Source organism: Haliaeetus albicilla, chromosome 3, assembly GCF_947461875.1.
Source record: "Haliaeetus albicilla chromosome 3, bHalAlb1.1, whole genome shotgun sequence".
Lineage (NCBI taxonomy): Eukaryota > Metazoa > Chordata > Aves > Accipitriformes > Accipitridae > Haliaeetus > Haliaeetus albicilla.
Genome location: NC_091485.1, coordinates 14,565,808 through 14,588,138, shown reverse-complemented (window position 1 = coordinate 14,588,138; position 22,331 = coordinate 14,565,808).

Here is a 22,331-nt window from a genome sequence, read left to right as displayed (position 1 = left end):
ATTCTGCATTATTGAAAGGACATAATGTTTCTTCAAACTGTGCTAATTAATGACTTCATTATCAGGATAATCATAAGCCAAATGGGAGAATGATTTTCTTAGTAAGCAGTTTCTTTACTTCTGCCTTCTTTTAATAACTGATACAGTAGATATAGTTCATGGCATAAAGCCAATAATCACATCAATTTCCATTTTATTTTTTCACAGCATGATTTACATAGAATTACACCATATGTTTTATCATCTCATGATATTACAAAGTTTTGTATATTTGCTTTTAAATCTATGATTGTAAATAGTGTACAGTTTATTAGTTTCATTTTTATATTTACAGCCTGGATGAGTCAAGTGTTCACCTAATCAGAGAGGCTAACTGCTAGGCAGCCATGTGGAAGAGTGAGCATTGACATTCAGTATTTTATGACTTGTTAATTAAAAGGGAATGACAAAAGTGAGAGAAGATATTTGCATGAAGTGTTAACTGTGATGTTGGGGCAGGAAATAAGAAAAATGAAGCCAGAAGTTTACTGTCCTTTTTGGAAGACATGATCAGCTGATTGTGTTTAAGAGTCTGCCAACAGTAATGAGAGTCATTGATTTATTGTTGTTGTTGTTGTTTTGGGGGTTTTGGTGAGTTTTGTGGGGGCTTTTGTTTGTTTGTTTGTTTTTTATGACATAGTGTATACTTTCAATGGGAGATAACTTTTTTGAACAGCATTTAACATGATGTTTTTGTTGATGACAAAGAATGGGTTACACCAGATAATTTTTACCATGACGCTGCTTTTAAAATATTTAAGTGATGTTTTGGGCAAGAATTCTCTTACATTATAAAATATTTCTGCCATCTCTGTTCATGTGGTAAATTTACCTACTTCACATTCTTGTACTTTGGCCTGGGAAAGAGTTCATTGTGAAATATTCTGTATCGTTAAATTAACATCTGTTCTTACAATCAAAAAGTCTGTTTGGGGCTGAAGTAGCTCCTGTGGTCTATAAAGGGTATTCAAATACCTATTAAAAAAGGATATTCTGGTCATGATAAAAACCTGTATGCACTTTTATCTTTCTTTTAAGAAGTTCATATGAATCGTCTTGAACATACTGACTGTATGAGATTTGCATCCTCAATTACTTAAAAAAAAAGTCAGGGGGAAAGACAACAAAAAAAGGAAGCATGCAATCTACTACATCAGAAGCTTTCCATAATTGCTAAGCTCTCTTACAGAGATGGGAAGGCAAGCACACTAAGGAGAATGTTGTGTTACTCCCTTAATATGCAAGCAGTTTCCCCGATTCTAGCTCTGAGGATTCTGGTTGGTTTTCCTTTGCTCTTCATAAAGCGTATTTCTTTTTTAAACTTCCTTTAGTGATGTGAGCCATTCTGATTGTCCCTGCAAGAACCACTTTAAACTGACTATGCCCTCCAAAACATGATTCTTGAGAGGGAATTGAAAAACTTGATAGCAGATCTTTCTTTATTTTAGGTTGTACATGTAAGTTATTTTACCCTGAGAAACTTGACTATACATTATTCTTATAACCCTGTATGGCTTTTTTTTTTTTTCCTAGGAATCCATGTGTTTTTCATATCTGAAATTTGTACCTATGGTCAGTATTAGCAACATCATGGTTTAAGAGTATGCCACTATCTAACTGTGGAAAACTCCCTCAATAAGATATACTAAAACACTGAAATCCACTATTAGTACCAGTTGTATCCCTTCTCCACAGTATATCTACAGCAATAATTTGAAGGTCAAAAAGATAATAATTCTGATAAGGATGCTTTGGAAAGAGTCTATATCTTCCTCAAGGGAGGCAAAAAACAAAGTTTCTGAAACTAAAGAAAACATGAACACTCTGCAACAATTTCAGATCTTACAAATAAACAGCAATGAATATACATTTGACACTGGAAAGTTCTATAGAAATCCTGGATCACAGAGGAAACTATGTTAACTCTGTTCTCCAAGCAGAATTTTGCACTTAGTGAAATATAGAGGAAAACTCCCTTGACAGGTTTGACACTGATTTGATTATAGTCAATACTATTTGCTTTCATGCTATCTACAAACATCTATGGATACTCCAGATAGGATCCCTTCAAAACCTTCCTAGAGTGAGAATTGTGGACTTCATTATCAGTGAGACAGTTCAGTCCCTCTGGAGTTAATATTAACTACTATTCCCTTCTCTTAGTGTATCTCCAAAGAAAGGCTCATCAGAATACACATTACCAAATTCAGCAACACTGGCTCTGTATGTGGGAACTCTATTGAAATTTGAAGCCATTCCCAAAAGCAGGGATAAAATTTGCTGATCTTCCCATTTGATTTGTCATGTACAAGCAACAGCTAACCTTCATTAGCTTCAGTTGCAAAAAGGACTAAAGACCTTGTGAAATTTATGCGGGCTAAAAATCACAACTTATATGTCTATATCCATATCTGAGACCTTACTGTCAGTCAGTCTAATTAAGCTATTCGTAATCTGATAAAATAATTACACTAGTTCAGGTATAATGATACTAATTTTTGTAGCCCAAATCATCCAAATATTGCCAGCACTCAATAAAAACACAGTGAAACCTGATATTCACAACCTTTCTAATATTTACTGTTTCCCTGAGTCTTACACTTATCCCTCCTGTAAACTACATCTGCAAAAATTGTCTGTTTTCAAAGCATTTTTTATCCACATTTTGGAAAAAAACATAGAAATCTTTTATCATTTTTAAGCATTCTCTTCACTAAAATATAGACTTGTTTAGTGGTGGTCTTATCATTTTTCTTCTTGATTATTTCCCGATTGTCTTGGCTTACCAAAAATATTTAAATACTCTATATAGAAATTATTAAAACAAGTCTCTCTTCTGAAATAAGGAAAAAGATACATATGGTGGTATCTCAGGGCAACTGATGCTCAGATCTGGAATGAGGCTGAAAGAGTAATTCTTGGAATCCTTATCATAGAGGAAGGACTGAAACAAAGTTGTGCACAAACTGTTCATTACTCTTAGGTCCCACAGAAATTATTCTCCTTTTGATTATGTAAGTTTAAAAGGTAACCTGCAAACTGCAGAAGAGCATTCTGGCTTTTTGACAGGTTCAATTCTGACATCGCAGTTATGATTGTAAATGTCTAATCATTTTCCTGTTTGAGTACCTTTCTCAGTCTTTCTTGCTCTATAAAAATATTTTGTTGTGTTGTGGTTTAACCCCAGCCAGCAGCTAAGCACTATGCAGCTGCTCACTCACTTCACCCCCACACCCCCCAGTGGGGTGGAGGAGAGAATTGGAAAAAAAAAAGTAAAACTCATGGGTTGAGATAAGAACTGTTTAATAGAACAGAAAGGAAGAAACTAATAATGATAATAATAACAATAATAAAATAACAATAATAATAAAAGGATTGGAATATACCAAACAAGTGATGCACAATGCGATTGCTCACCACTCACCAACCAATGCCTAGTTAGTTCCTGAGTAGCGATCCTCCCCCAGGCCAACTCCCCCCAGTTTATATACTGGGCATGATGTCACATGGTACGGAATATCCCTTTGGCCAGTTTGGGTCAGCTGCCCTGGCTGTGTCCCCTCCCAGCTTCTTGTGCCCCTCCAGCCTTCTTGCTGGCTGGGCATGAGAAGCTGAAAAATCCTTGACCTAGTCTAAACACTGCTCAGCAACAACTGAAAACATCAGTGTGTTATGAACATTCTTCTCATACTAAATCCAAAACACAACACTGTACCAGCTACCAGAAAGAAAATTAACTCTATCCCAGCTGAAACTAGGACATGTTGTTAGAATATTCATTGCTAGGCAAGAGCTTTCCAAGAAGATTTTATAAATTAGTTTATTTTAAGCATATTTCAGAAATAAGGCAAATTGTCATTTCATTTCCATTTCCACAGAACAAATAATAGTCCTTTGGATGTGGAAAACAGCGTTTTAAGTTGGATAACAAGTTCTAATCATCATGATTTTGAAAATAAAGGGAGGTAGGGATGATAGTATCCCATTCCTATTACCTAGTAGGATTTGACTTATTGTGAGATGGGACAGATATCTCATTTGCTCTATATCCACATAGCATTAGGCCTACTTTTATCTTCATAGAATCATAGAATGGTTTGGGTTGGAAGAGACCTTTAAAGACCATCTCATTCCACCCCCCCCGCCATGGGCAGGGACACTTTCCACTAGACCAGGTTGCTCAAAGCCCCATCCAACCTGGCCTTGAACACTTCCAGGGATGGAGCATCCACAACCTCCCTGGGCAATCTGTTCCAGTGCCTCACTACCCTCACAGTGAAGAACTTCTTCCTTACAATCACATCACTGGTTTTGTTCTGCAGGTCCTTTTTTAATATCCAGGGATCATATCAGCCTTGTTAGTCACAGGATTGCTCTGTGCATTCATGTTGAGTTGACTGTGATTTTCTAACTCATTGACTTCCAAGACAAAATTTTCTCTGTAGTATGTGTAGCCTGTATTCTTTGTTTCCAAGCCCCAATTCAATTAGACTACATTGCATTAAATCAATTTTTTTTTATATTTTGACTTTCGACACGTGTGTTTGTAAGAAGTAGAGTGTGGAAAAAAACAGCACGGGTGTCCTAGTTTCAGCTGGGATAGAGTTAACTGTCTTCCTAGTAGCTGGTACAGTGCTGTGTTTTGAGTTCAGTATGTGAAGAATGTTGATAACACTGATGTTTTCAGTTGTTGCTAAGTAGTGTTTAGACTAAAATCAAGGACTTTTCAGCTTCTCATGCCCAGCCAGCGAGAAAGCTGGAGGGGCACAAGAAGTTGGCACAGGACACGGCCAGGGCACTTGCCCCAAAGTGGCCAACAGTGTATTCCATACCATGTGACGTCACATCTAGTATAGGAACTGGGAAGGGGGGGCGGGGAATCGCCGCTTGGGGACTAGCTGGGTGTCGGCCGGCAGGTGGTGAGCAATTGCACTGCACATCATTTGTACATTCCAATCCTTTCATTATTGCTGTTGTCATTTTATTAGTGTTATCATTATCATTATTAGTTTCTTCTTTTCTGTTCTATTAAACTGTTCTTATCTCAACCTGCAGGTTTTGCTTCTTTTCCTGATTTTCTCCCCCATCCCAGTGGGTGGGGGGGAAGTGAGTGAGTAGCTGCGTGGTGCTTAGCTGCTGGCTGGGGTTAAACCACGACAACGGGTAAGCTAAAACACAAAAGATTACAGAAAATTTATAATGCTTGAAGTACTTGTGCTACAAAACTGGTATTTTTAAAAAAAGTTTTATAAACTGAGGTACATAACATGCACAGTAAAGATATGGATTTTGAGAAGAAGAGAAAGGGAAAAGACAGGAGACAACTTTACCAAAGTAATATTCTATATTTTCTTTCTTTGGTTACATATATGGAAGAGGGATATAAACCAAGGAAAAGGAAAAATGTTTATTTAACCAGCTGGCAGTTGCAAAGAAACTTTATCTTTCTCTCTATAGAAGCTCCCTCTTGTCAATGTTGGCTTCATCACTCATTTCAGACATATCTCTCGAAAGATATGCTATTAGTAATACTGAAATGATTCTGGCTGACCCTTGCTTATATTCTTCACCTTACTGAACATTCTCCCATCCTCTTCCCTTTGTTTCATGTGGAAAAGAGTCCTTCCCACATAGTTGCTTACCTTGCATGCTCTGATCCCTCAAGACAGACTTTTTTTTTTTTTTTTTTTTTTTATGAGGAGGGAAATGGTAGTGCTCAAACTGTGGTTTGAGACTATCTTCTTGCTTCTGTGTGAAGCTATTTGATTCTCTGTCAGGCTATTTAATGAAAAAAATAAACCATTTAAATGTTCCCTGTCACATAGTATGAAGATCAATGTTCTAGTTTAAGAATGAAATACTAGTCCATTCTAGTCTTTATTTGTTTCCTATATTTGCAACACTCTCAGTGCTACTCACACAACTAGTCATTCCTAACAACAATCATGTTCCTTGCCCTTTTAATCAGTAAAATACTATATTCATTGTCTTCATTTTTTCCATGCACTTACTTGCAGTACTCCATAGCCTGCATTCTGTAATTTGAACCAGAATTCAGTTCTCAAAAGCATTTAAGCAAAGAAGGATAGATCTCAGAATCACAGGAAACAAGTGTTTTTATTATGCATTTTTATTATCATGGATTGTTTGGCTATTTAAATGTTATGATGTTTCTTCTTCCTCAGTGGACAACCACAACATTTTACAGAGGAAAAATATCATATTATAAATAACAAAAAATAAAAAAATTATTTTGTTAAAAAGATCTGATTAAAGAATTGTTTGTGAAAATTTTTGATGCAGTTTCCAGGAAAATTTCCATAAAAACCCCAAGTACTCACCAAAATGTCTGTAAACTACAAACTATTAAGTTAGTTGAATCTAGCAATAACATAACTATTTTCATACCTAATTCTATAACATTAGAAAAACTTACTTTCTTTCTTAGCAAAATAAGTCAACTTTGTAGGGCTCATTTTACTGTAGAAAATATGGTCAAAATAACTAGTGGAACACATTAAAAATAGTACTTCTCTCTAATTTTAGAGATTTAATAAATTTTACTTTTGCTAATGTTGCTAAGAAAAAGCAATTATTCAAAGCTATCCTATATAATTTTCTAACTAATGCATCACCAGCACATAATTGTCCAGTAATCCCTGATTGCAAGATTATTGGATGAGAGTATGGTTTGTTTTTCAGATCTTAGGTCAAAACTGCAGTGCTAACAATCATAGAAATCACCCTTTGACTTACAAAGAAAACAGGTGCATTATGGCAGGCTTTGAGAGAAGGATGAATATGGAACCTCATGATGTCATTGTCACTGACTCACTTTTCAAACTACAGCAGTGCTATACTCAACAGTAGGTGTCCAAAGAGCAAGAGGATGCCTATTGCTTGCAGGTATTCTAGAACACTACAATATATTGCTTCTGTTGTCAGACACATATTACTCTTCTGGTAGGAAATATTTATATTTTAAAAATTATTTTATTATCAAATTTAGCACATATTTCTATAAAATGGCAGGAAATAATAATCATAATCATAATAATAGATTAATTCCTGGCAAATCTAAATATAAACCTAAATGCAAATCAAGTCTTATCAAATTAGTGTAACAGTCTTTCTTTTTTTCTATGTATATCATATATCAATTGTTTTTGACATGCTTCTACATAAAAATAATCCATGAATTTCTCAAATTCTAATGATCTGAATAATATTTTTGCTTTAGTGCCATATATACAGCTACAGAGCCTATCTATTGTTCTTTGAAGTGACATTTTGTTGCTATCTCTAAACAAGGATTTATGTAGAGTTTGATGCCCATCAGTAAGTAGTATCCACTTGTTTCATCATCCTAGAACCAATAATGGAAGATTACTTATTGTTATTGGAAGAAACACCATGCAAGTCTTGAAAAAGATGACATATACAAAAAGGAATGAAATGAATAATTTTGGTAATCAACTTATTACTTCTTCTGTTAGACCAAGGATTTCTGTGTATTTCCTAAATTTGCAGAGAAAATGCTTTCAGTTGCCAATATTTGCTCTATAGAGGTACCTCAGACACTGCTGTTTTGAACTGTGCTTTCTTGGACATTGGCAGAAAGAGAGATGGCAGATGGGCAAGCATCTGCTTATTTTAGCTCTTCAGTTAAACAGGCAAATTAGTGCCATTTTGGAAATATATTAGTTTAAACCCAAAGTTTTGGCCAGTGAAAACCCCTGAAAATAAATGAAAGTTGTTACTCCTTGTTACCATAACTTTCTTCCGCAAAGCTTTGAATTTTTTTTCTTTTTTTTTCCCCCCAGTGTCCTAGTTTCTATGACAGTCTATTTTAAGGTTATTATGACCCATTGCACTAAGTAGGCCATAATATTTTATCAAATGCTTCTTGCAAACAGCTCATAATTCTTAGAGAATATTTTTCAGAAATATATTCTAAATCAATTTTATATTTTCTTCTGTTTGAAGCCTTTGTCTTGAAACCAGAGAGAACTGTAACAACATCTTGGGGTTTGTAAATTGCAATTGTTTTAGAGAGAAAAGTAGACAAAGACCAGCATCTCTTGATTGCCACTATTCATATAAACTTTTCAACAAATGATATCAAACTGTTGTGGAATGAATGAAAAAGAACTCTTATTTGTTCCTGGGCTTTATTCCATGTGTGTGTCACTGGTACTGCTTGAAAAACTTCACCGGTGACTTAAGAATAATCATAAGTTAAATAACATTGTTCTGGAATACTCTGCAGCTTGGTGTTTGGTCATTTTCTAGATAAATGGAGACACCTAATTTAAATATCTTCAGGTAGAGAAGGGAACTAGACATAGTTTTCTGTGTTTGGAGATGGTTGTTCTACTACAAGATATTCTACCCTAAAAAACTGAGAGAGTTCATCCGATCCAGTTTAAAAAGACTCCGCTTCACTGTCATGCAGCTCTGTTAACCCATTTAGGGTATGAATAGCCTTGCCTACTTTTACTTTTTGTTGTGACTTTTGTATAGCGGAGCAATATCAAGAACATGAGAATGAGCATGGACATTGGGCCCCATGAAGTAGAAAGAAAGAAGACAAAGGTGTGAGGACACCAAAATGGAAAAACTGTGGACTTTTGTGTAGCAGCAATAACAGTCTGAATCAAGGTTTGATATTTGTTCCCCACTTGAGCAATAAAAGGTGTTGCTACTTTGAAGAAAATTATATGTCCTAATCCCAAGCCAAAATATAACCCAAGGATTCTCTGAAACATCATTTCCCAGGAGATCCAGGGAAATGTGAAGCAGGCAGCAGATCATCCAAGGAAAGGACAGAATAAACTATAAAAAATAGAAATGACTGGCATACAGTGACTTTATTTTTGAGGAGAGCTGAATGGCCTGTAAGTGTTTAAATCCATAGAATCATAGAATATCTCAAGTTGGAAGGGACCCATAAAGATCATTGAATCCAACTCCCTGCTCCTCGCAGGACCACCTAAAATGAAATCATATGACTAAGAGTGTCATCCAGATGCTCCTCGAACTCTGACAGGCTTGGTGCCATGACCACATCCCTGGGAGCCTGTTCCAGTGACTGACCACCCTCTCAGTGAAGAGATTGTATGATCTCAATGCTGTCTAGTGGTGGCCTGGTCGTAGAAAATGAGTTCTTTGTCTCGTCTTGATGAGCATATCAAACTGGCATACTAGATATACGTGACAGAGAGAATGAGGTTCAAGAATGATCTGAAAACTTAACATAGTAACTGGAGAGAGCACGAATCAGGGAGAGAGGCTACAGGGGAAGATGAAGAATATTTGAAGGGCAGCTTGTTTCCGTTTGGTGACATCCATCTAGGTCCTCCTGAAAATAAAGGATGTCCCTTTGTTAAGCAGAAGGTGACAGTAACATGCACAGAAAAGCTCAGACTACACTGGCTGGAAACACCTCCACATTTAAACATTTTGCTGGAAGAGATTTTTAGAAAAATAGAAACAATTAAAAAAAAAGTCATAATGATGTTAGAAGAAAAAAAATGTGTCTCAGGAAGAGTAAGGAATCTCTTGTTGGAGCTATAATGCCTTTTCTTGACCTTTATCTCATAGCATGCATTTCCCCCCTAAATTAACCAAAAGCCTAAATTTAACTGATCTTAAGCCTTTCATAATTACTAGGCAAGAAATCTGTATTGCTCGTTCTCTGATCTCTAATTTGAGACTAACAGGAAGTTTTAAGACTGTATCCTTTTCTTTCATTCTTTCTGCCAATGTTTAGTATTTTTAAGAGTTCTCCAAACACAGTAAATCACTTCTGTGATTTAATGTTGATCACATTTATTGCCTAGTGTTTCTTTCTGAGGCTTTTAGTGAAAAGAAATTACCTGTAACTGAATATTGGTGAACTTTCTTCCTAAAAATAATATGTGAATTCATGGAGTATATGTGATTTGGGGTACTTAAAACTCATATGCATTTCTTTTGATTTTTGTTTTCCCAAGTGCTATTAAAATTTCCCCTTCAATGTGCAAGGAAGACCTCATGACTGTAAGCCTCAGGGAACCAGAAGTGGAAGATCTAATATTGGAGGACTCAAGTGTAAGGAGGAAATGGTGCCTCAAGTTTAACAAGTCTTCAAGTGATTTTTGTTCTTATCTGCGTTCACTGTTTTGTCTTATTTTTATAGAATTGGTGTACTAAAACCAATGTTAAACATCTGAATATTTTACCTGGCCAACATAACCTTTTTTGTTAAATAATTCCATGGCCTGTTTTCACTTTAATTACTCTTAGTAAGTGATTTGATGTTAAGTATAGAAGCACTTAAAATAATTTTATTGCACCATGGGGTGTGAAATGCTACTCAATCTGTACTGCTCAGCTGAGGGCTAACCAATGCTTTCAATGTATATTTGCATAGTTTTTTAAAAGACATACTAAGAAATGCATTCTTCTTACTTCTGGAAGCTTGCCCTGAGTAGCATATAATGGCTGGTGTGTCAGCTCTTCACCTGTTAGGGAAAGGATAAAATGGATTTTTGCTATATGCAAGCTAGCTCTGTATTTTTTCTTGACTGATTCTGTATAACAGAACACATTGGGTAAACCAGTTCAGGTAATTCTTGAAATGTACATCTACACACTTACACTCACACATGCACTATGTGGATGTACAAGCAAGCTCAATTTCCAGAATCTATAGAGGTTGTTTTTTAGTTTTGGTTTTGTTTGTTTTGTTTTGTTGTTGTTGTTTTTGTTTTTCGTAAATGGTCTGTAGTCCAGTAGCCAAGGAACAACACATAGCTAACTACATGGCTGCATGTCAAAAAGTAGAAATGTTTTAAGCTTTTTCTTTGACCAAGTGTATTCTTGTTTCTCTAGGTTTGTTATGGATTTGACTGTGGTTCTGGGCATGGTATCCTTGCTTCTTTTTCCTTGAAACAGGATACAAACATTTCAACCAGATATTTTCAGTATACAACCACAGTATTTTTTATTTTTTTTTAAATGAGTTTAGTAATAGTATCTGGCCTGGACTACCACATAAATAACAACTTTGTAACATGCCGAGAAATATTCAAATTGCTTTTATCAAGTATAATTTAAGTCTTAGTACTAAGTAACTCAGATGGATAGCTGTGGCACTACTTGGTAAGACTGTAAAACCTAGACCAAGAATGTATGCAAGATATTTTAAAAAGAGGAACGTTAATTATACTGTTCAGAAGAGCTTTACATTGAAACTATTCAAACTAAACTAAATCACTGTTAGTGACAACTGAATATATAAACTTGGCAGGAAAAAAATAGGACAGTATAAACAGATCATAATGCAATATAAACTGCCTGTAAACAGTTTTGAAAAACTGAATCTTAATCTGTTCTGTTGATGGTCACAGACCACACAGCTGTGGAAGGAAAGAAATAAACTTAAAATGTCAAACAATGAACAATTCTATACGAAAGAAATACTGATAATGTGTGCCAGGTTTTTTTCTACTTTGGTGTTATTAATGTTTTATATGAAATTCACCACAGAGAGAAGCAAGTCTCAGTAGCTTTAATTTTAGCACACAGAAACTTGCCTCTATACGTGGGGCAAAGTAATGTGAAGGAATTACATCTTGAAGCATGGGCCTTTACCAAACACACACACACGCAAAAGGTAAGGAAAAAGAAAACACAACAAAAACACCCCTCCCCCAAACAGCTACCTTGGAGATTATAATCTTTGAGAAAAAAACAGGTTTTCTATACTAAATTCCTTTCTTCTGAAGCATTTTTTTTTCTATCATGCATTTCTTCCACTGGAGATGTTATTTATGTAAAATACATAATTTTATAATATCTTGCCATGTTTATTAATGTATATAGATACTGTACACCTAAACTTTCTTCTAATTTGATCACATGAGCTGTTAGCTTTGTCTTCCAGCAAAGCTATTTTAAAATACTTCCCAGAAACCTAAAATGTCATTCTAGAAATCTTCTGATTTAGATCAATTTACTTGTCAGATAAAACGTGGTGTCTAGTCATCTTCCAGTTATCCATGGACAGTTTTACTTCAACTGTTTCAAGACACCATACAAAATGTAGTTAATCTTCCATTTATCAGTCAATTCTTAGTGTTTAAAAAAAGATAGTATACTATATTTTCCCTATATCTTAGCTCTTACAATTGCTTCTTAATTAAAAAAACTAAAAGCACTGGGTATGAATTACTTATCTAATAACTTAATAACATTAGTTTCCAGTTTATTGTGAGATACTGTTCTTATTTATGGCAAGACTGGAGGAAATGATATATAATATCCACCATATAACATGATGGACCAGATTAAGTGTAAGAAATGCCTAAAGAGAAAGGACGTCCTGACTGGATATAGAAAATACTGTAGCAGGGTGCCTTTTGGACATGTTGTGTACTCTGGTACCTACCAGTGGACTGAGAGAGATTCATACATTTCTTTCCTCAATAAGGAACACTTTATCACCCTCTCTTACTGATGAAATAGCTGACTCACTTGTTTAAAATAAGAGAAAGGTAACTATCCCGGGGAAAGCAAAGTCTTTACAAGAAGATTCAGGAAATTTGTCATCTTCTCAACTCTGCAGCATGCTTCTGGTTCTCAATTTAGCTTTTCAGCACCAACACCTCAGATAAAAATAAAGATTTCATCTAAAAGAGTGAAAGCAATTCTGCAGTGATATTTGCAAATAATTACATTTATTGACGATAATAGGATGATAAAAGAGCTACTGCATTCATAGGACAGCTTGCAAATGTTGACTCTTGAATACTGATCCCTACAACCTGAAAACCTATCTTTGGTTTGGAATGGGTCTGTGCATGTCCACAACATCACTGACGTGTCACCAGACAAGGTGATCCTAAAGAGAGAAATGGAGGACAAAAGTTCCTCACTTAGCTCTGCATGAATAGGGCTATTATAGATCCATATATCTGCCTTGACATATGTTCTTTTCTATCCAGACCTCCTCTTGGGATGTGTAGCCTACTACACATGTACAGACCTGTGGTGTAAGATATGTACGCAAAGTTTATACTTTCCAGATGCACTAGTCATATTGCCCACACTTTGACACAGACTAGATTCAAAATCTGTGATCACGTATGCTTATTTCTGTGCAGTAAATTTAAGAGGAAAAGACAAGAGGTCTGTATATGAGGTGGTACTGGAAGACATCAATAATTACTCATCAGTTTACATTATAGAAATTCACACATGAAGTACCAGGCAGGTGAGAAAATTGGAAGAAGCCCTTTTTTTCAAAGTTTTTCTGAGGTCCTTAAGCACTTCTTATCCTGTCCAGAATCTGAAATTTCAGGATTTCATATCTTGATTGAAAGATAGGAGAGGGATAGACATTATTCAGATTAGAAGAAAAGGTTGAAGTATGAGTGAAAGCAGAGTGGCAGACATTTTTATAATGCTCAGGCTGCTTGTCATTCTGGCTAATTTTTGCACACCAGGAAGAAACTTTTTGCTCTTTCTGAAGTACGTCTTTCATCAAAATAGGTGACGAGTCAGGCAAATTGTCAGCATTCCTTCACAAGCAAATTAATATTCTCATATTGTGTTAAACAGAGGGGAGGATATGAAGTTAATTACTGATCAGCGGGTGACCAGTAAAACATTTAAGATTTTCTTTGCCAAATTATACATTGTAATGTCCTGTAGAGCAGAAAACAATCATCCAGATTTTCAGTGAAAGGCTTAGAAATCTTCAGCTGAAGTAAGCTGCATGGATTTGCTAACTGTTCCTGTTTCTAAAGGAAAGGTCACACAAGTAATAAAACCAATAAACAAGAAAAGCTTACCTACTGAATTTTAAAAGGGCCTTCCTACTCATTCAAATTCCCTTCTGAAACAAACTTCAGATATTAAGACTTTTCTTTTTTAGCAGATTCTGCTTGTCAGAGGATTTTGCCAGTGTCCTCATATTGCAGTTACTGGGAGATCTGGAGATCCATGTGGGAAATTGGAGTCTGGCTCTCCAATGGACTAGAAGAACAACAACAACAGAGTCTGTGCATTCTGAAAGATTTATAGTAAACCAAAAAAAAGATTACAACATTTACAAAAACTGAATGTGGTCTCTAATGCTGTACAGGACATTTTGCCACAAATTACCACTTGTGGAAAAATAATGTTGTAAATTTTTATTTTTTTTATACTGTAGAACATATGACAATGTGTAGACAACACCATAGAAAGTGGTAAAAAAGGATAAATTAAGGAAAAAAAAAGCAGAATGGTCAAGAAGAGTGGCAGTATCAAAAGCAATAATCTTTATTGAGCCATAGCAGATGAGCAATAAACTGATTTTTCTCTTTCCTTTACACCCTTTTTTAAAAAAAAGTTAGTAGCTGTTAAAGAAATGAGTGCGAATCTTCTTGGTATTGAAGATGTTGGATCTTCACTGCAATAAAGACTTTAATGAGCAGTCTTATTCCTAATCCCAAAGTGTGATATTAAAGATAACTGCTAGGGCAAATGAACAGTTCTATGCTACAACTCTCTACAATTTCTTTTTCTTTTTGCTACATTGCAGCAGAAGAGTGTCATCAAGACCAGGAAGTTCCTGGGGAGGCAATGTAGCAATCTGAATTTGAAGGGGGTTGGAATACAGATTCACTCTTTACTTCCTTGTCCCCATCAAGATACACCATTTTTAAGGGCTGACTAAGCCTGTAAAGTTGTGTGCAGCTTAGGAATTCATAGTTCTAATGGGCTCTGTTGTTTCATGACTGCATGAACTCTAAGTAAATCATGCTTGTTTACCTTTGAAAGGAATATAAAACACCTCATTCAAAAAAGGGCAAGAAAATTTACACATAATTGCATGAGGAAGAGCTGCAGAGGAAGGGGTATCTGACCTGCTGACATATTTAATGGCTATGTTACCCTGTAAGGTATGATACACTGTCTCTCTCACTCTAGGGAAGCTTAAGTAGAAACTTCTATTTGCTAAGCCATGATTTCGTCTTTACTTTCTCACAAACATGGGCTCTTTCCTCATGTTTAGAGATGTTGGATGCAGATGGAAATGAAATGCTAAATTATTGAAAATAGATACACAAAATTAAGACACATTTATCCCTTAGTGCAATATGGAACCTCACTAGAAGAAAACACAGTGACCTTCACCATGTGTTGTCACTCACTAGTTGGACCAGGAGTTGTGACATGAAAGTTTCTGATCATGGGAAACTGGTAGGAAGGGACCTCAGGAGGTCTCTAGTCCAACCTCTTGCTCAAAGCAGGATCAGCTATAGGATCAGACCTTAGTCTTTAGGGTTTAACCTAGCAGATCTCAAAAACCTCCAAGAACGGAGACTGCACAAACCATCTGGGCAACCTTCTCCACTGTCGTGGAAGAGGCCCCTGTGGGGAAAAAGTTTCTCCTTGTATCCACATGAAACCTCCCCTGGTTTAGTTTATGCCAATTGTCCTTCATCCTCCCACCTTGCAACTTGCATGCACCTTGTGAAGAGCCTGGCTCTGTTTCCTCGATAATGTCTCTGTAGGCACTTACAGGCTGCAGTTACATGCCTCTGAAGCTGTCCCTGCTCCAGGCTGAACAAGTCCCACATCCCTCAGCCTCTCTTCACAGGGCAAGTTCTCCAGCCCCCACCACTTCTGTGGCACTCTGCTGAGCTCTGGTTTATGAATGTGTTTCTTGTATTGGGGCATCCAAAACTGGGCACACTGTTGCAGACATGGTCTAACAGGTGCTGAATAGAGGGGGATAATCACTCATGATCTGGTGGCCATGCTTCTGTTCATATAGTCCACAATGTTGTTGGCTGCATTTGCTGCCAGGTTGTACATCTGGCTCAGGCTCAGTTTGCTGTCCAGTGGGTCCCAGCGCCTTTCCCAAAGAACTGATCCCAGTATGTCCATCCCCAGCCTGTGTCATTGCCAGGGCTCCTCTGTCCCACGGGCAGGAGTTTGTGTTTCTCCTTGATGAATTTCATAAGGTTCCTACCAACCCATTCCTCCAACCTGCCTAGGTCCCTCTGGATTGTATCCGTATCCTTGAATATATCAACTGGTCCCCCACCCCAAAATTGGTGTCATCTTTAAACTTGACGAGCATGCACTCTGTTAGCTCCTCCAGGTCATTGGTAAAGACATTGAACAGGATATGTCTCACTACAGATCTCTGAAGTACTTCATTTGTTACCAGTCTCCAGATAGAACACGACCCATTAACACGAGCCTTTGAGTTCAACTATCCAGTCAGTTTATTACCCTTCCAGTTGTCCATTACCTGGACTGTACCTTTGAAACAAGAATACTGTGGGAGACAGTGTTGGAAGTCCTGTTAAAATTCACATAAATTATATCCACTTTTCTCCTCTCTTCCCCAAATCCCATGATTTTATTACTGAGGTAAATCAACTTGGTCAGGCATCATTTACCTTTTGTCAATTCATGCTGACTGTTCCAACCACCTTATTCTCCTTCATGTGCCCAGAAATGCGTTTCAAGAGGACTTGCTCGATTCTGACAAACTTCAAGCTCCAGTACATACGCTAATAGATCAGTATGCCTCTGTATCAGTAATGTCTCTGTGCTTTCCGATCTCTGTGCCCTACATGAAGCCACAGCTCTGAACATTGGGATTTCAAGAGTCAAGTTGTGGTGCAAATCCTTTTCTGAATTCCACTCTTCTAGAATTTACATGTGACTGAGCTTCAAGTTTCCACTTGCTTTTACTATGATAGGTAGAGTACAAAGAAGGGCAGAGGGACTGGTTGCTTCTGAGCTGAATTTGTCTGAATTAAGGTTTTGATATGGGGTGATGGGGAAAGTCCATGAACTGTAACGAAAGTAGTGCCTCTATATGTTCGAATGGAATAAGTTTATGGGCGCCTTGAATATAATGCTTCATTTCAACACTGCCTATATCAAGAACAATACCCTTGATTGTTAATCGCTGGCAAGGAATTTCATTTTTGTGGTCAGTAATATCTAAGTGAAAGTCTAGTGTTACTGGGTATCATTTATGAGGGTGAGCAAATTTTGATATTTTGTTAAGCTTCATTTTCCCATTTTCTGGGAGTTTCTAATTTCCTGATCTCAACAGCCTTGGAGGGTAAAACTAAATGATGACATAGGCTTAGTTGCATTGTCTTCACTCATCTTTAAAGAGTTTAACATCCATATTCAGTGCAGGAGTTGCTTCTTAACATATGTTCATACAGCATCTAACACAATGGGATACTTGATTCTAGTTAAAATCATTAGGGCTGCCACAAAGTAAGTAATTGCAGGTTTGTGCTACCCCATAAAACCTAATACGGAAATAGAACTGAAAATGAAAATTTGAAAAGTACTAATGTAAATAACTTATATATAAGGTTTAAATAAGTACATTTATATTGGAATTAAAATCAAATCAATAGTGCTCATTCATTACCTACATAAAGCCTTCCTTTTGATGTCAAAAGGTCAGGAACTGACTGCATATTGATTTTAATGTAGTTTAGATGCAGTCTTTTCAGGATATGGTTTACCGTAATTTTGACGATCTGGTACAAGTGCATAAAACATCTGCCTGTAAATACTATCATACTGTTAGAAAATTCTGGAATACTGTATATTCCTTATAAATAGCTTATTTTCATTCCTAGAAACATTTTACAAAATTATTTTTTTCTTGGTACATGACCTCTTATGAAAAAGTCCTAGAATATTTCACATGCATGATATCAAATGGCCATTGTGACAAGAAAGTATTTTCATAAAGATTTATAGTATTTTAATGGAGTCTTTTATTTCTACTGAAAATTCCATTGTTGATCTTTAAATTTTTATTGAAAACCTAAAGTTGCAGTGGAATATTCTATTACTCATGAGTTTCTTTTTGTGTTTTTCATTTTTGTTAAACTAACATTGTTTATTCTCAGACTGTGTTTGTGCTTTGTGAAAACAGTGTGCTGCCCATAGCAGCAAACTGAAAGTGCATAGGACCATTCGCTAGCACTGAGAAATTTTATACAATAAGGGTGGTGAGACACTGGGACAGGTTGGCCAGAGAGGTTGTGGATGTCCCATCATTAGAAGTGTTCAAACTCAGGTTGGATGGAGCTTTGAGCAGCCTCATCTAGTGAAAGATGGCAGAGGGGTTGGACTAGATGGTCTTTGAAGGTCCCTTTCAACCCTAACCATTCTGTGATTCTATATGATTTTATGATCCTGTGTACATGCCAAGGAAGATATGCCCTGAAGCTCCTTGCGTTCTGTCAAAGCTCCCTGCAAATCTGACCTGGGCCATGGTTCCACGCTTCGAGTAGTATCGAGTAGTATCCATGATTTCTCTCTGATATGTAACCATATCAGGTTGCATGCATTGACTGCAAGAACACTGCATTACAGCTAAATGTTATCACAAAATCTTCTGCCTTATGCTGCACCCAACAGATGAACTTCCACAAAAGTCACCTGGTAATCCCCCCTTCTACAGAGTTAAGTTGCTTTTCAGAAGTCAGTTGAAGAGGAAATATTTTATTACTTTAACATATAGCTACTTTACACTAAGAATAGAGTGAGTTGAATCACCTTTGTCTTTCCCTTTATTCCCATCCCTTGCAATTAAGTTTAAACTTGTTTACATTCTTGTAAATAAGAGTAAACTGAAAATCCATAAGATTTAGTGGCAGGGAGAGGATGAAGCTTTGAGTAATTGTAAGTGCAGGTAAGCATATTGCAAAGCAGCTGAGAGCTGCTTTGGACATATTTTTAAACAACCTTTAAAAGTAGGATAATATAGACATGCTTTTTACAGTTTTTACACATCATGATGTCTGAGTTTATTCTGGCTTCTCACCATGAACTCAATTTTCAAGATGTCTTGAAAGTAAACCTATAAGCAAATGCAGGAAGGAAAAAATTCTAAAAGACAACTCCTTGTTTTGAAGTTACTTTGCAACCAATTCACTTGATGATCAAATGGTTAAAAAAAGAGAGCATAAAACTGATAATGATGGGGATGGCATTAAAGAAAACCATTGTAGTAAAGGCCTGACTTGAGGACTTTGAAGCCAACAGAAGTATTTATAGTGGGAATTCTGGAAAGGTGGATGATTAATGGATAGTTGCTCTAACTTAAATACACCAACAATACCAGTTATGCCTGTATTCTAGAGAGATAAATGATAGAACTATTTCTGTTATCTTTGCAGAAAAAAAAAAAAGAAACACTGCTGCAGAGAATCTGTTCCTTCTTTCCCATTTTCAAGTTTATATTATTTTATTGCAATAATTGACTAGAACTTAAATTAATCAGTTCCATATCTGTTCTCTCATAATGACAAAATAAGCTCAAAGAAACCACATAAGACATATATTTCATATTTCTTTGCATTAAGAAATGTTCCCTCTTTCTCATAAAGATGAAGACAGTCATAGCAAATATTCCAAAGAAAGTTATGGAAAGGGCTAGCTTTCTCCTCTGCTTGAAATGACTTCAGATGTGCAAGATTCAATTTGGTACTTCTGCAATAAAACAATCTGAGAGGGCAAAGGCCTTAACAAAGTGGAAAAAGATTTGCTTGACAGTTTATGAATTATAGTGCAGACACACTTAGAAAAATATATAGCCTCTTTAAAAGACTGTGACTAATCAGGACAAACGGGCCTCACTTGTACAACATGTAGATTATGTGATAAGAAAAATGATGTATAAGTTATATTTGTTGATTATAGTTAAGGCATCATTTACCAACTGCAAACTGAACAATAAAAATCTAGAATCTAACAATCAGAGGAACACATTTACTTTTCTATCAAAATATTTTTGGGAAGTCTTTGTTAAGTCCATGGTTTAAAAAACAAAAAACCCCACAAAAGCGGGAAATTATCAGTTTCAGCTGGCCACTAATTATCATTATTTCTGAGTAAGCACATGCATTGTTTTTATGCTTAAAAGTGCACTGGAAACAAGCTGCTGCTGCAGCCTACAAGAAAGTGTAAATATAAAATTGTGATGCTATCACTTTGCTAATGGACACCACTGAATAATTCAACTCCAATAATAATTGACTTATTATTACTGCAATTTTGTTTTTAATATCTCCATTACATGTGGGAGTAGTAATTTACTTCTAGCATCTAAGGTAAGCTCTCTTCCTTCCTCCTCCTTAAGAAGATAAAGAGAAGAAAAATCTGTAAGTTGACAACATTCATTATGCCTGAAGAGAAGAAAGATCTGGTGGAATGTCAGAAAAGGATTTAGGCCAGTAAGTGAAAGATTTGTTGATGATTCAATGTCTTCTGTCACACAATATCTGGAGAGATTTCCCAACCTGGAATGACCAAAGTATACATTGGTCTGGGACTTCTAACCTAGGTGGCTAAATGTGAAGAGAGGCAAAGGGTGTTAACTAGGTAACCTTATAAAACAGAAAAAGCTGTTTTGATTTTTCTTTTTTTCCAGCCATCTGATAGCTAGTCATTTATGCATGTGTAAACTTAAACTGTCTTCTGGTATCTTCTGGCTTTTGGAATATTTCTTTCCTTTTTTCCTTCTTTTTTCTTTTCTTGCTTTTTTTTTTTCTTTTTCTTTTCTTTCTTCCCTACCTAGCAGTGAGCAACCTGTAATTTAAGATTCATTGCAAGGAAAAGTTTTCATAGACTATGAAGACGGACTATGGTATATATGTAATACTGATCCTTTAGCTAATATCCCACAGTCTCATTTCTCTTAGTTGAGTATAAAGACAATACGAAATAGGAAATGCTTTAAAAACGTTGCCTTTTATTCCTCTCTTAATGACTCTTAATTATTTTAAAATAATACCTCTGGATCCACAGCGATATAATTATTTTCTGAATTTTAATACACTGGATTAATAAGTGTAAGGCTTTTGGATAATCTGAGGGGTTTTTTTTGGAGGATTTGTTTACTGACAGAGAAAACACTTTGAAGTAGCACTTCAAAACTGCTTTAAAGTAGCATTAAGAAGAGAATTATTGGTCTCATGTATACCAGGAAAAGTATACACCACATATTTAAGTATTCATTCCTTTAAATTAAACTAGGAAGATTGTATTCTTTCACCAAGAAATGCTGCAAGAAAGAAATTCTACAGAACAGAAGTTAGTTTTCTAGTTTCATTTTAAATTGGTGTATGCTTGGACAATTTACTGGTCTAGTATAAGAACCTAAATAGAACAGAATAAGCCTGAGTCATTTTAAAACTTTTGGATTTAAACGTATGTCCTGTCAAATTTAATTAAGAAAAACAAGGTCCTTGTTACACAAGAAAATAAATGATTTTTTTTTTGTCCTACAAAAATGATGGCAATGAGTTAAAGACACAACTGGAAATGTTGCTGATAAGACCATGGATAATTCTGCAAAAAGTAAATAATTTCTTATTCTTTGAATAAAAGTTTATTAATGCAAACCAAGGCAGTAAAAGCAGGGGAAAACCAGAGTAAAAAGCACAGTGAATAAGGATGATCCAACAAACTTATTATTTTTAAAGCAATTAACTTGTATTTTTAAACACAGTATGAAATCCTCTAACTAAACTTTTAGGAGAAAGAAGAAATACTTCCATTTTCCCCTAGTCCATATAGCTATAAATTTCTCATTGACTCTAGTTTAATTCAGGGATTCTTTGAAACCTAATAGGAATTAAGGGAATAGATGCAAATCAAGCCAGCTTTCTGTCTTCTTCTTTTGGTATCTTTCCCTAAAAATGAATGTGATTGAAACTCTGTAAGGCATGAGGCATAGCTAATTAAAGGGGAGTGTAATAAGTGCCAGCTGTTATCAACACCTTGGCTGCTGCATGTTATAAGAAACTGTGTACTTATGAGAACTCTAGCTGAATTGGCATTGCCTTTTCAGCTGATGTGGGCTGGAGACCTGAAGTTAAAGCATCAGAAACAAATTGGGCTACAGCACATTATAAACAGTGACAGAGAAGTCTTGCTTGCTTTTCAGCTGCAATATTTGTAAAGGAGACCTGGAAGAAAAAAAATAATTCAGAGAGTATGTATGTATAAACAATGATATTCCTGTTTCCCAGACCCAGGAGGTGAATGAATAAACTAAGATTTTATTATTTTTATTAAATTAATAAAAGAAGAGTTGGTATTTAGTAAGGCCTAGTGAGTTCTGGTGAGTTAGCAGCTTTGGTAATTGATATAGATAGAAAGATATGTGGATGATTTACTGCTGATTTAAGAGGTGACTGGATTGTTAATGAGGTATTAAACATTGCAATGTGAGAAATTGATAACTTAGGCCAGGT